Raw genomic sequence first — 9,998 nt, 5'->3', positions numbered from 1 at the left:
AAAAATCTAAAAAAGTAAAATCTGGTCCTCTGGACATTCAAAAAAAACCCAAAACAAAGCAAAACAACAAAAAAATGTAGAAATGTTTCGTCTCTCGTCCGAGAGACTTCTTCAGTCTGAGGTGCTGTTTGCTTTGTTTTGGGTTTTTTTGAATGTCCAGAGGACCAGATTTAACTTTTTTAGATTTTTCTACCTGGATTATTGAGCATGCATCAGGATATTCTTGTTTTATTTAAGTTGTGTGAAGAATGCCAGCTATTGCTGTGTTTTTTGTTAAGTATTTTGTAAACTCAGCCAAAAATAAATTGTCACATTGTTTTTTTTCTTTACACAAACTTTTGTCGTGTCATTCATGTTGCGTCCAAAATGAACCGGGACGTAACAGGCCCCCAAAATGCCAATTCTTTTTGCAGAAAAATTGCAGCTCGGGCCTGAACAGAGCATATATAATAGGCCTTTGCAGCGCTTCGTTGCTCGGGCCTAATTCTTTTTTACCAGTCCTGATGCGTCTGCCAAATTTGTTGACTTTTGGGATATGTCAAGGCCCCCAAAACACCATTCATTTGGTGGAAAAAATTGCAGCTCGGGCCTGAACAGAGCGATTACAATAGGCCTTCGCAGCACTTCCCTGCTCGGGCCTAACTAGCTGTTCACATGATCAAGGAGGACCATCAGCCTAACAATGGATTGTTAGCACCCTGATGGTTGCTTGCTATTCCCAGGGGGCTGAGTGATACCAGGAATAACAGCATTGTAAGAGGGGGACAGCTGATCATAGAGTCAACCACCCGTTTAATGATGGTCTGTTTCTTTTCACAAAGATGGCCTCCTTTACTCTTCTCTCAAACCATCGTTCTTCTCTTTCAAGGATGTGAATGAACATCTTCATCCCTGAACAAGTGACCGCTGGCCTCGAGATGAGTGTCGACCACAGAGTCCTGACCTGATGGTGTTGCTCTTCTTTGCTAGGCCATCCGTTTGGCCAGTGGCTGTTTAGTTTCCCAGATGGAAGACTAATCACAGCCCTGCTGACACTGAACAGCATATACAATACTAGAAATTTCCTGGAGAAACTTTGACGGGGGCTGACCGGCTGCTGCCAGGCTGCTGCCAGGCTGCTGCCAGGCTGCTGCCAGGCTGCTGCCAATTTAAATTCTTGATTTGATAGTAAAATGTGTTTGGGTTCGCTCTCAGCTACCATTATACCAAATTCAGATGAATAGCTATAAAATTGGCCGAGTATTTTTTCTCTTTTAGCTAAGGTGGCCATCTTGGATTTTTGATTTTCAATCAGAATCTATTAGGGATCATTCTCCTCTACCAATATGCCAAATTTCAGCTCAATATCTCTTAAAATGACTGAGTTATCATATTTGATCATTTTTAGCTAATGCGGCGATCTTGGATATTTGATTTCCATTAGGAATGTATTTGGGGACTGCCATGCATTGCACCTATTATTCTACACCTGGGAAGAGTCTACATTTCTATTTCCGTTAATGCAGCCTGAACCACAGTGTCTACCCCCACAAAAGTTATATCAAAACGACTGGCTCGGCCCCGTGATGTAAGCTATTATTTTTATTGGCATTTCGAGTTACCATGACAACGTAATTTGCGAACAAAGACGCAATATTTCACCAACTCCAGGAACTAGTTGGTGACTACCCATTTATTATTCTACACCTAAAAAGCGTATCTTTTTCAATTTTAATGCGGCCCGAACCACAACGTGAACCCCCACAAAAGTTATATCAAAACGATTGGCCCGGCTCCAGGAAGTGTGCAATTGCTTTTATTGGCATTCACAGTTACCATGATGACATATTTTGCTACCAAAAATGCCAAATTTCCAATAGGAAATGAACAGGAAAAAACTCTTCACAAAAACTGAGTAACATATGGAGCCATTTTGGTTCAACATGAAAGGAAGACACATATTATCACCTATTATTATTTATTAGTAATAATAATAATAATAAATATTAATTATAAATTATTAACGTTAATAAATATCTATTTTAATCTCAATAATTATTAATATTAATAAGTAATATGTAATAATAATACTAATTATTGGTGTGGATATTTATATTGATTAGTATTAATATTTTAATAATAATTAATAAAATAACAATATATTAATAATTATTAATAATAATAATGACTATTTGTTATTAATATTAATAATCATTAATATTAATAATTAATAATAATTTAATAATAAATAGGCAGTCCCCATCAAAGTTTCTCCAGGAACTTTCTAGTACAACTTGTTCTCAGCTACAATAATACTTAATTTCAGCTCAATATGTCAAAGAATGACCGAGTTAGTCAATTTCGTGTTTGCTGAGGTAGCTATAGCTGTCGTGATTGAAGGTTTTTTAAAGGCAGAACCCAAGGATGCAGGCAGGACTCTGGAGACTTGGTGGTTAAATAAGAAAGCCCTTTTAATAACACAAAAATAAATGGCTGTCGAGGCAGCAAAACACATTACTGAGACACGTAGAGAATTACAAGGAGACACGCAAGAAAACACCAGGGACTCAAGAGAATTACCAGAAGAATACATGACGATGCCCAGAGAAGGAATAACACCAAGAAACAGACTTATAGACAAACACTGATGAGGACTAAACACAAAACACCTGTCAGGCTCACAGGTGTGGAAAAAGGGAAATCACACGCAAGGGAACAGGACAGAGACACACCACTAGGGGCAATATCACCACATTACCCCCTCCTTAAATAACGTCTCCAGACATCCCAAAAATCCTGTCCCCAAAAACTTGAGTGGGAGGAGGGGGAAAAACAGGACGGAGGGCACAAGGGAACACAAGAGGGAAACCAGGCACACAACACATAAAAGACACACAAAAAGTTCAGGTGAGCAGCCAGGAGGCCATCCACCACGTCAAAGCCGGTCAGGCGGGTGGCCAGGAGGTTGTCCACCACGTCGAAGCAGGACCGTAAATGCTATAGAGCACCGAAGTGGCGTTGGCACCGAAGTGGCGTTGGCACCAAAGTGGCGTTGGCACCAAAGTGGCGTTGGCACCGAAGTGGCATTGACCCCTCAAGGCAAGACACAGACCTTGGAGGAGGCGTAGACCCTTGATGAGGCGAAGAGACCAAGAGTGAAGCAGCTGGCATAGGACCCTTGAGCGAAGCAGCCACTGACATGGGACCCTCGGGAGGCGTGGAACACTCGAGAACTGCAGCAGACTTGAGACCTTCTGTGGCAGACTCTGGATCTTCTGCGGCAGGTTCAGGTCCAGTCATGGAACCCTCAAACACGGAACCCTCTGCAGACGGGGGACCTTCAGGCTGAGGTGTGGAAACCTCAGTAGCTGCAGCAGGAGAATCAGAGACCGGAGCTGCATCAGGAGATGGGTTCGGAGCTGCATCAGGAGATGGGTTCAGAGCTGCATCAGGAGATGGGTTCAGAGCTATAGCTGGAGGAACGGGGACCAGAGCTGAGGCTGCAGCTGGAGGAGACGGAGCCGGGGCTGCAGCAGGCTTGAGAGCCTCTGGAGGCTTGGGGCCCATGAGAGGCTTGGGGCCCACTGGAGGCTTGGGGCCCACTGGAGGCTTGGGGCGATACGGGGTGTCAGGACCCACCATTATAGAGATCCCAATAGATGGGGTGTCAGAACCAGTCCCCACAGAGGCACAGGAAGATGGTACATTGGGGCCAGCCCCCATCTAAGTATAGGAAGGAGGTGGGGCGTCGGGTCCTACCCCCACTGAAGCACTGGAGAATTGGGCATCGGGACCAGCCCCCACCAAAGCATAGGAAGGAGGTGGGGCGTCGGGTCCTACCCCCACTGAAGTACTGGAGGATGTGTGAGAGGCAACCTCCTGGACCCTCTCTGAGACACAAGGAGCAGGAGATTTGTGTGGGTTCTGCAGTGGCACAGTATAGCTGGAGAGATAATGGTGTTTAAACTTTTCTTTGAAAGTCCTTATGTTAATGAGTAATTGATACAACTATGGGATCTGCGTTATTGCAGGCTGAGACAATAATAATTCTTCAGCTAGGGAATAAATAGTGTTCTGACAGTTCTGGTTGAGTTTAGCAGATGAAAGCAGATTTTGAAGTGTGTTATTTAAAGCAACATTCAGGAGATGACTTATCTGAGAAGGAGGACTGGTCCTGAAGGGATTTAACAGAAGACTCGGGAAGAAGCTGAATGGGCTTTCCTTTCGGTTGGCCCCCCTTCGTCTGCTTCACTGACGAACGGGGGATTGACTGCTCCTCCCCCTTTGAAATTCTCCCCGGTGCTTTAGGCTGTGCAGCGGGAGAGCAGATTGAAGGCTGGAGCTAGAGATCGTTGGTCCTGACCCATCTTTGCCGCTTATTCCTCCTGCGGTGGGGGCATGAGCTAAGGACAGGAGCACACCAGAGTTCATCCTCCAGCTCAGCATCGTCCTCCAAAGACCACAGTAGGTGCGGCGAGCAGGGTGGCAGGGTGGAGGAAGAAGCTGGTTTAAAAGCCAAGCGGCTCCCCCAGAGCTGAGACCTCATTTCCTCTTCCTCCACTAAAAGAGGTGACGGTAGGATCTCAACTTCCGGGCTGCGGTGACCTTGTCTCTGGACGGGTTCAGTCCGGAACCCAGCCCATCGGATGACAGGCTCCTCCATCCGCATCTGCTCCCACCGAGTCGTCCGAGCTGCTTCTTGGGCCCGGTATTCGGCCCAAGTCATCCGCCTGCTGGGTTCTCGTTGTAGTCTGGGCATACTGTCGTGATTGAAGGTTTTTTAAAGGCAGAACCCAAGGATGCAGGCAGGACTCTGGAGACTCGGTGGTTAAATAAGAAAGCCCTTTTAATAACACAAAAATAAACGGCTGTCGAGGCAGCAAAACTTACATTACTGAGACACGTAGAGAATCACAAGGAGGCACGCAAGAAAACACCAGGGACTCAGGAGGATTACCAGAAGAATACATGACGATGCCCAGACAAGGAATAACACCAAGACACAGACTTATATACAAACACTGATGAGGACTAAACACAAAACACCTGTCAGGCTCACAGGTGTGGGAAAAGGGAAATCACACGCAAGGGAACTTGACAGAGACACACCACTTGGGGCAATATCATCACAATGGCAGCCATCTTGAATCAAAATGGCTGCTTCACCTAACTTGCATGTTGAATCAAAATGGCTGTTTCACCTACCGTGCATATTTAACCGAAATGGCTTTGCAAGGCAATGCTCTGCCTTGCATGTTGAACCAAAATGGCTCCCCACGTTTTTCAGTTTCTTTGAAAAGTTTTCTCCCTTTCATTTCCTATGGGAAATTTTCCATTTTTGTTAGCAAAATATGTTGCCATGGTAACTCCAATTGCCAAAAAAAGTAATAGTACACATCTCGGAGCCGGGCCGGTCGTTTTGATATAACTTTTGTGGGGGTCCACGTTGCGGTTCAGGCCGCATTAACGGAGACGGAATAATAACTAGAGAATTTGCATTTCCTTCGAAAATGCACGTGTGAATGCTATTTAGGGCCCTCCCAGCAAAGCACCACTCCGGCCATGCCATGAACACAGGAGCTTTAACCCCTCCACCCAGTCACCACCGCAAACGCTGTCATGCCAGTCCCCCACAAATTCACCACGATACGCATTTCCTGAATGTTTGACATCGCCTTCCGTCCATTTCAGTACAAGTCCAGCTCCAGGTCTTACAAGTATATATGAAATCCGACTTTCCAGACAGGAGTTATTTTGACTTCCTGCTTTGTTGTGAACGTTTGACGAGCACTTCATATATGCTTTTCCACATGTCGTGTCGTAATCAACAGTTACAGTGTCATTTTTATAAATTACAAAGGGTCAAGCTGGAAGAGTCACTCAATAACTGACAGTTTATTCTCTGAGTGGGTGGGCCTTAAGTAATGTCATGAATCAACAATACCAATGTGTCTGTAGGTGTTCACCGATCAAGCACAAAAAATTCCGTTCAGATCGGATGATGTATCACTGAGATATAACTACTGGAATAATGTAGGGGGCACACTCGAGTCAAATGTTAAACAAAAACAAAAAAGTGTCTAGAATGTGTCTACAAGTGCTCACAAATCATGCACAAAAAAATCTGGTGCATATCAGATGATATGTCACTGAGATATAACTGTTTGAATAATGTAGGTGGCACACTTGAGTCAAAAGTTAAACAACAATACAAATGTGTCTAGAAGTGCTCACTGATCAAGCACCAAAAATCTGGTGCAGATCGGATGATGTACAGGTCCTTCTAAAAAAATTAGCATATTGTAATAAAGGTCATTATTTTCCTTAATGTAATGATAAAAATTAAACTTTCATATATTTCATATTTATTGCACACCAACTGAAATATTTCAGGTCTTTAATTGATTACTTTATTCATCAGACTTGTAGTCCACAAAAGCATGACACACAACACACAAAAAAGAAAAGAAAAAGAAAGAAAGATTAAAAAAAAAAAAAAAAATAAAAAAATAAAATCTTATAAAAGACTTGCATACCAATGTTTCCACAGAGCTGACTGATATCTTAGCGCACTAACAGAGGGATGTGAAAACATTACAATAAGACTGTTCATGGAGCTGCACAAACGACACATAAACTTGTATATCAAATTTCTCATGAGTGCCTGAAACGATCTGACATGCGCATTACAAAACATTTCACTTGCACTGCTGGACCTTGGTTTCTTAAGCAAAATTCTCAGGGAGTCATTATAAGCAACCTTAAGCTTCTGCATGCTAGCTTTTTTGAATTTACACCACAAAGGAGCCGCATACAAGGATGTACAATAAGCTTTAAACAGACTTATTTTTACGTCATCAGTACACATGTGAAACTTCCTCCCCAGAATGTTTGCCTGGGCGTACAACATGCGACACTGCCGATAAATGTCATCATCGTCACAGAGCTGGTCTGTGATGTAGTGACCCAGATATTTTGTTTTAGAACAAACATTTAACTTTTGGCTTGACAAAAAAAAATCTGGGAAACAGAGTTGTTTGTCTGCTTTAGTCCTACATATTAGCACAACAGTTTTCTTAGCATTATACTGCACATCATATCTCAACCCATAATCAGAGCAGATATTCAGTAGCTGCTGAAAACCAACACTGCTGGGTGAGAGGACAGCCAGGTCATCAGCATACATAAAGTGATTAACCAGGGTATCACCGATCATACATCTAGTTTTACAGAGGTTCATTTCTTTTGACAGGTCGTCCATGTACAAGTTAAACAGGGCAGGCGAAAGAAGCCCACCCTGACGCACACCATTACTCACTCCAAAGCAGGCAGAGATGTTATTGCCCCATTTTACATGCATTTTCTGGTTAGAATACCAGTAAACTAAAATTCGTATAATAATATCTGGAGCACCTCTCTGTTTTAATTTATCAAATAACTTGTAATGATTGACACGATCAAAAGCCTTAGAGGCATCAATAAACCCAATTAACACAGATGAATTTTTTCTTAGATATGCTCTTGCTGCCTCTTTCAGGCCATAAATACAGAAATCAGTTCCCAACTTGGCTTTAAAACCAAATTGATTATCTGTTGTACTAATAAACGTACTGAGACGATCAAGTAAGATTTTTTCAAACACTTTAGATATCACACTCGCTAAAGCTATAGGTCTGTAGTTATTAAGGCTACCAACCTTGCTAGTTTTGTCCTTAATTACCGGCACAAGGGTGATAGATAATAAGGAATCAGGCAACTGTCCATGGATCATAAACCCAGAAAAACACATTGCAAGCAGCACAGCCACTTTTTGGCTGGCATATTTCAGATGTTCTGCTGAAATGCTATCAGAACCTGTTGCCTTATTCTCACACAAGTACGTAATAGCCTGCTGGACTTCACTAGGGGTTATTAGAACCACATCACTCTTGGCAATATTTCCCAGTCCATATGGTTCACTTTTTACACAGTTAAATAAAGTAGAATAATGCTGTCTCCATAGTTCTGCTATGTTATCAGCCCCAGATACGCCTTCAATGGTACTGGGGAGCAATGCAGTAGACCTGTTTAAAGCTCGGACATCATTCCAAAAGCCAATGGTATTATTACAGAGCAGTTTTTCAGCCATGGAATCTGCTCTCATGTTCTGCTCACGTTTGGAAATGTATCGAATGGCATATTTAAAGTTGGCACTTGTTAATTTTTTATAATCTAGAAGAGTCCCATCTCTTGGTCTACCTGCTTCTACCCACATCTTATATGCCTGTTTGGCTTCTGCATGGTATCCTGACACATATTTATTCCAACCTGGCCTAATGTTATTAGTCTTTCTACATGTAGAGTCTGATCTTGTAGCCTCATTCAAAGCACCCACAATGCCATCATACATAGTATGAAGGTCTATACAGTGAGATATATTACTGCAATTAACATCTGAGCACATAATAGATTGAAGAGGAAGACTTATTTTACTTAAAAGAAAATCAGTTTTCATATGATATACTGATAGGTCATCTTTAGAGAGTCTGGACCATTGGAATTTAACTGTGGTGGCACTATTTACCCCCCATATGAACTCTGGAAGACTTTTAATATCCAGCATCATTAAAAATGGAACATGATCTGACATAGAATACTCATATAATATTTCTATTGATTTTACAACAGCATGGGCATCAGCAGAGCTAATGCAATGGTCAAGCCATGACGTTGTATGCCAAGCTTCACTTATATAAGTATAGCTATCTGCAGGTAGCATTTGCTGACTGGACAATATGAAACTGTTATCATCACAAAACTGATGCATATGTTTAGCAAATGAGGAATATTCATCAGATATATCTGCATTCATATCACCTACTACATACACAGAGGTAAGATAATGGTCATCAATGAAAGAGTTCAAGAAAGCAAGTCTATTCAAATAAATGTCTTCATTCTGGGGACACTCGTATGGTGTGTAGACATTAATAATAACAAATTCTTTTTTTTCAACTTTTAAATGTACAGCAATACACCAGTCAACACCAGTTCTGATGACATTAAGAACTGGGTCCAGCTTTTTGTGCCATAGAATGGCTACTCCTCCTGCGATGCGTCCTCTCACTATCCCCATAGAAAGATCCACAGTAGATTCACCAGCTCCACAGAAACAGTCATTAATACAGTTCAAACCTCCCAAATCCTGTTTTGATAAAAAGGTCTCTTGTAAACAAAGGATATCACATTTTTGCAACAGTCTATCCACAACCAGACGTCGTGCTTTATCTCCAGCTGTGTTACCGACACGCAGTCCCCGGCAATTGTAAGAAATAACACGCATTAATTAGTCTATGAAGGATTCACTGCAGCCGTTGCATCCATCCCTTTGGCATCACTGGAAGTGATCACCCCAAGCCCTTTGGACGTTGTAGGTTTATTCCGTGGCTCATAGTAACGGCGCACAACCGAACCCTCTGGCCACAGCTCTGGGTTGTACACTTCTGCAGCGTTCTCACACTCCACACTGACTTTAAAAGAACTATATCTGGTGTTCCCAGTGACAATACGCCGGCACTGAACATCGCGTCCAAGTTTTCCTTTAAGATAGTTCATTAGTGTCTCATCATCAAGATCTGGAATAAATCTAGTTGCAAAAACAGTTACAAGCTTCGTTCTGACCACTTTTATGGTGCTTTGAGCACCAGTACCGATAATAGGTGCTGGTCTTTTACGCTCAGGTTTAGCTTGGCGTTTTAATGTAGCTGAATGGCTCTCAGTTTTCAAACGCCGCCCTTGTTTCACCACCAAGTTCCATGTGGGCGAACTGATGGGCGCATCTGCAGCACAGCTTCGGTTACGGTCATCACTCACCGCAGACTCGCCAATAATCCTGGGATTGTCGGTGTAGGTCCCATTCACGGCCAAAGCGGCATTATCAGCAATAACACAGTTTGTTCGAACAGAATCCATGCATGTTACCAATTACCAAAATCAATTGTTTTAATACTGATGATTATGGCATACAGCTCATGAAAACC

This window comes from Nematolebias whitei, chromosome 13, assembly GCF_014905685.2.
Source record: "Nematolebias whitei isolate Nwh7 chromosome 13, NemWhi1, whole genome shotgun sequence".
NCBI lineage: Eukaryota > Metazoa > Chordata > Actinopteri > Cyprinodontiformes > Rivulidae > Nematolebias > Nematolebias whitei.
This window is presented reverse-complemented; position numbering follows the sequence as displayed.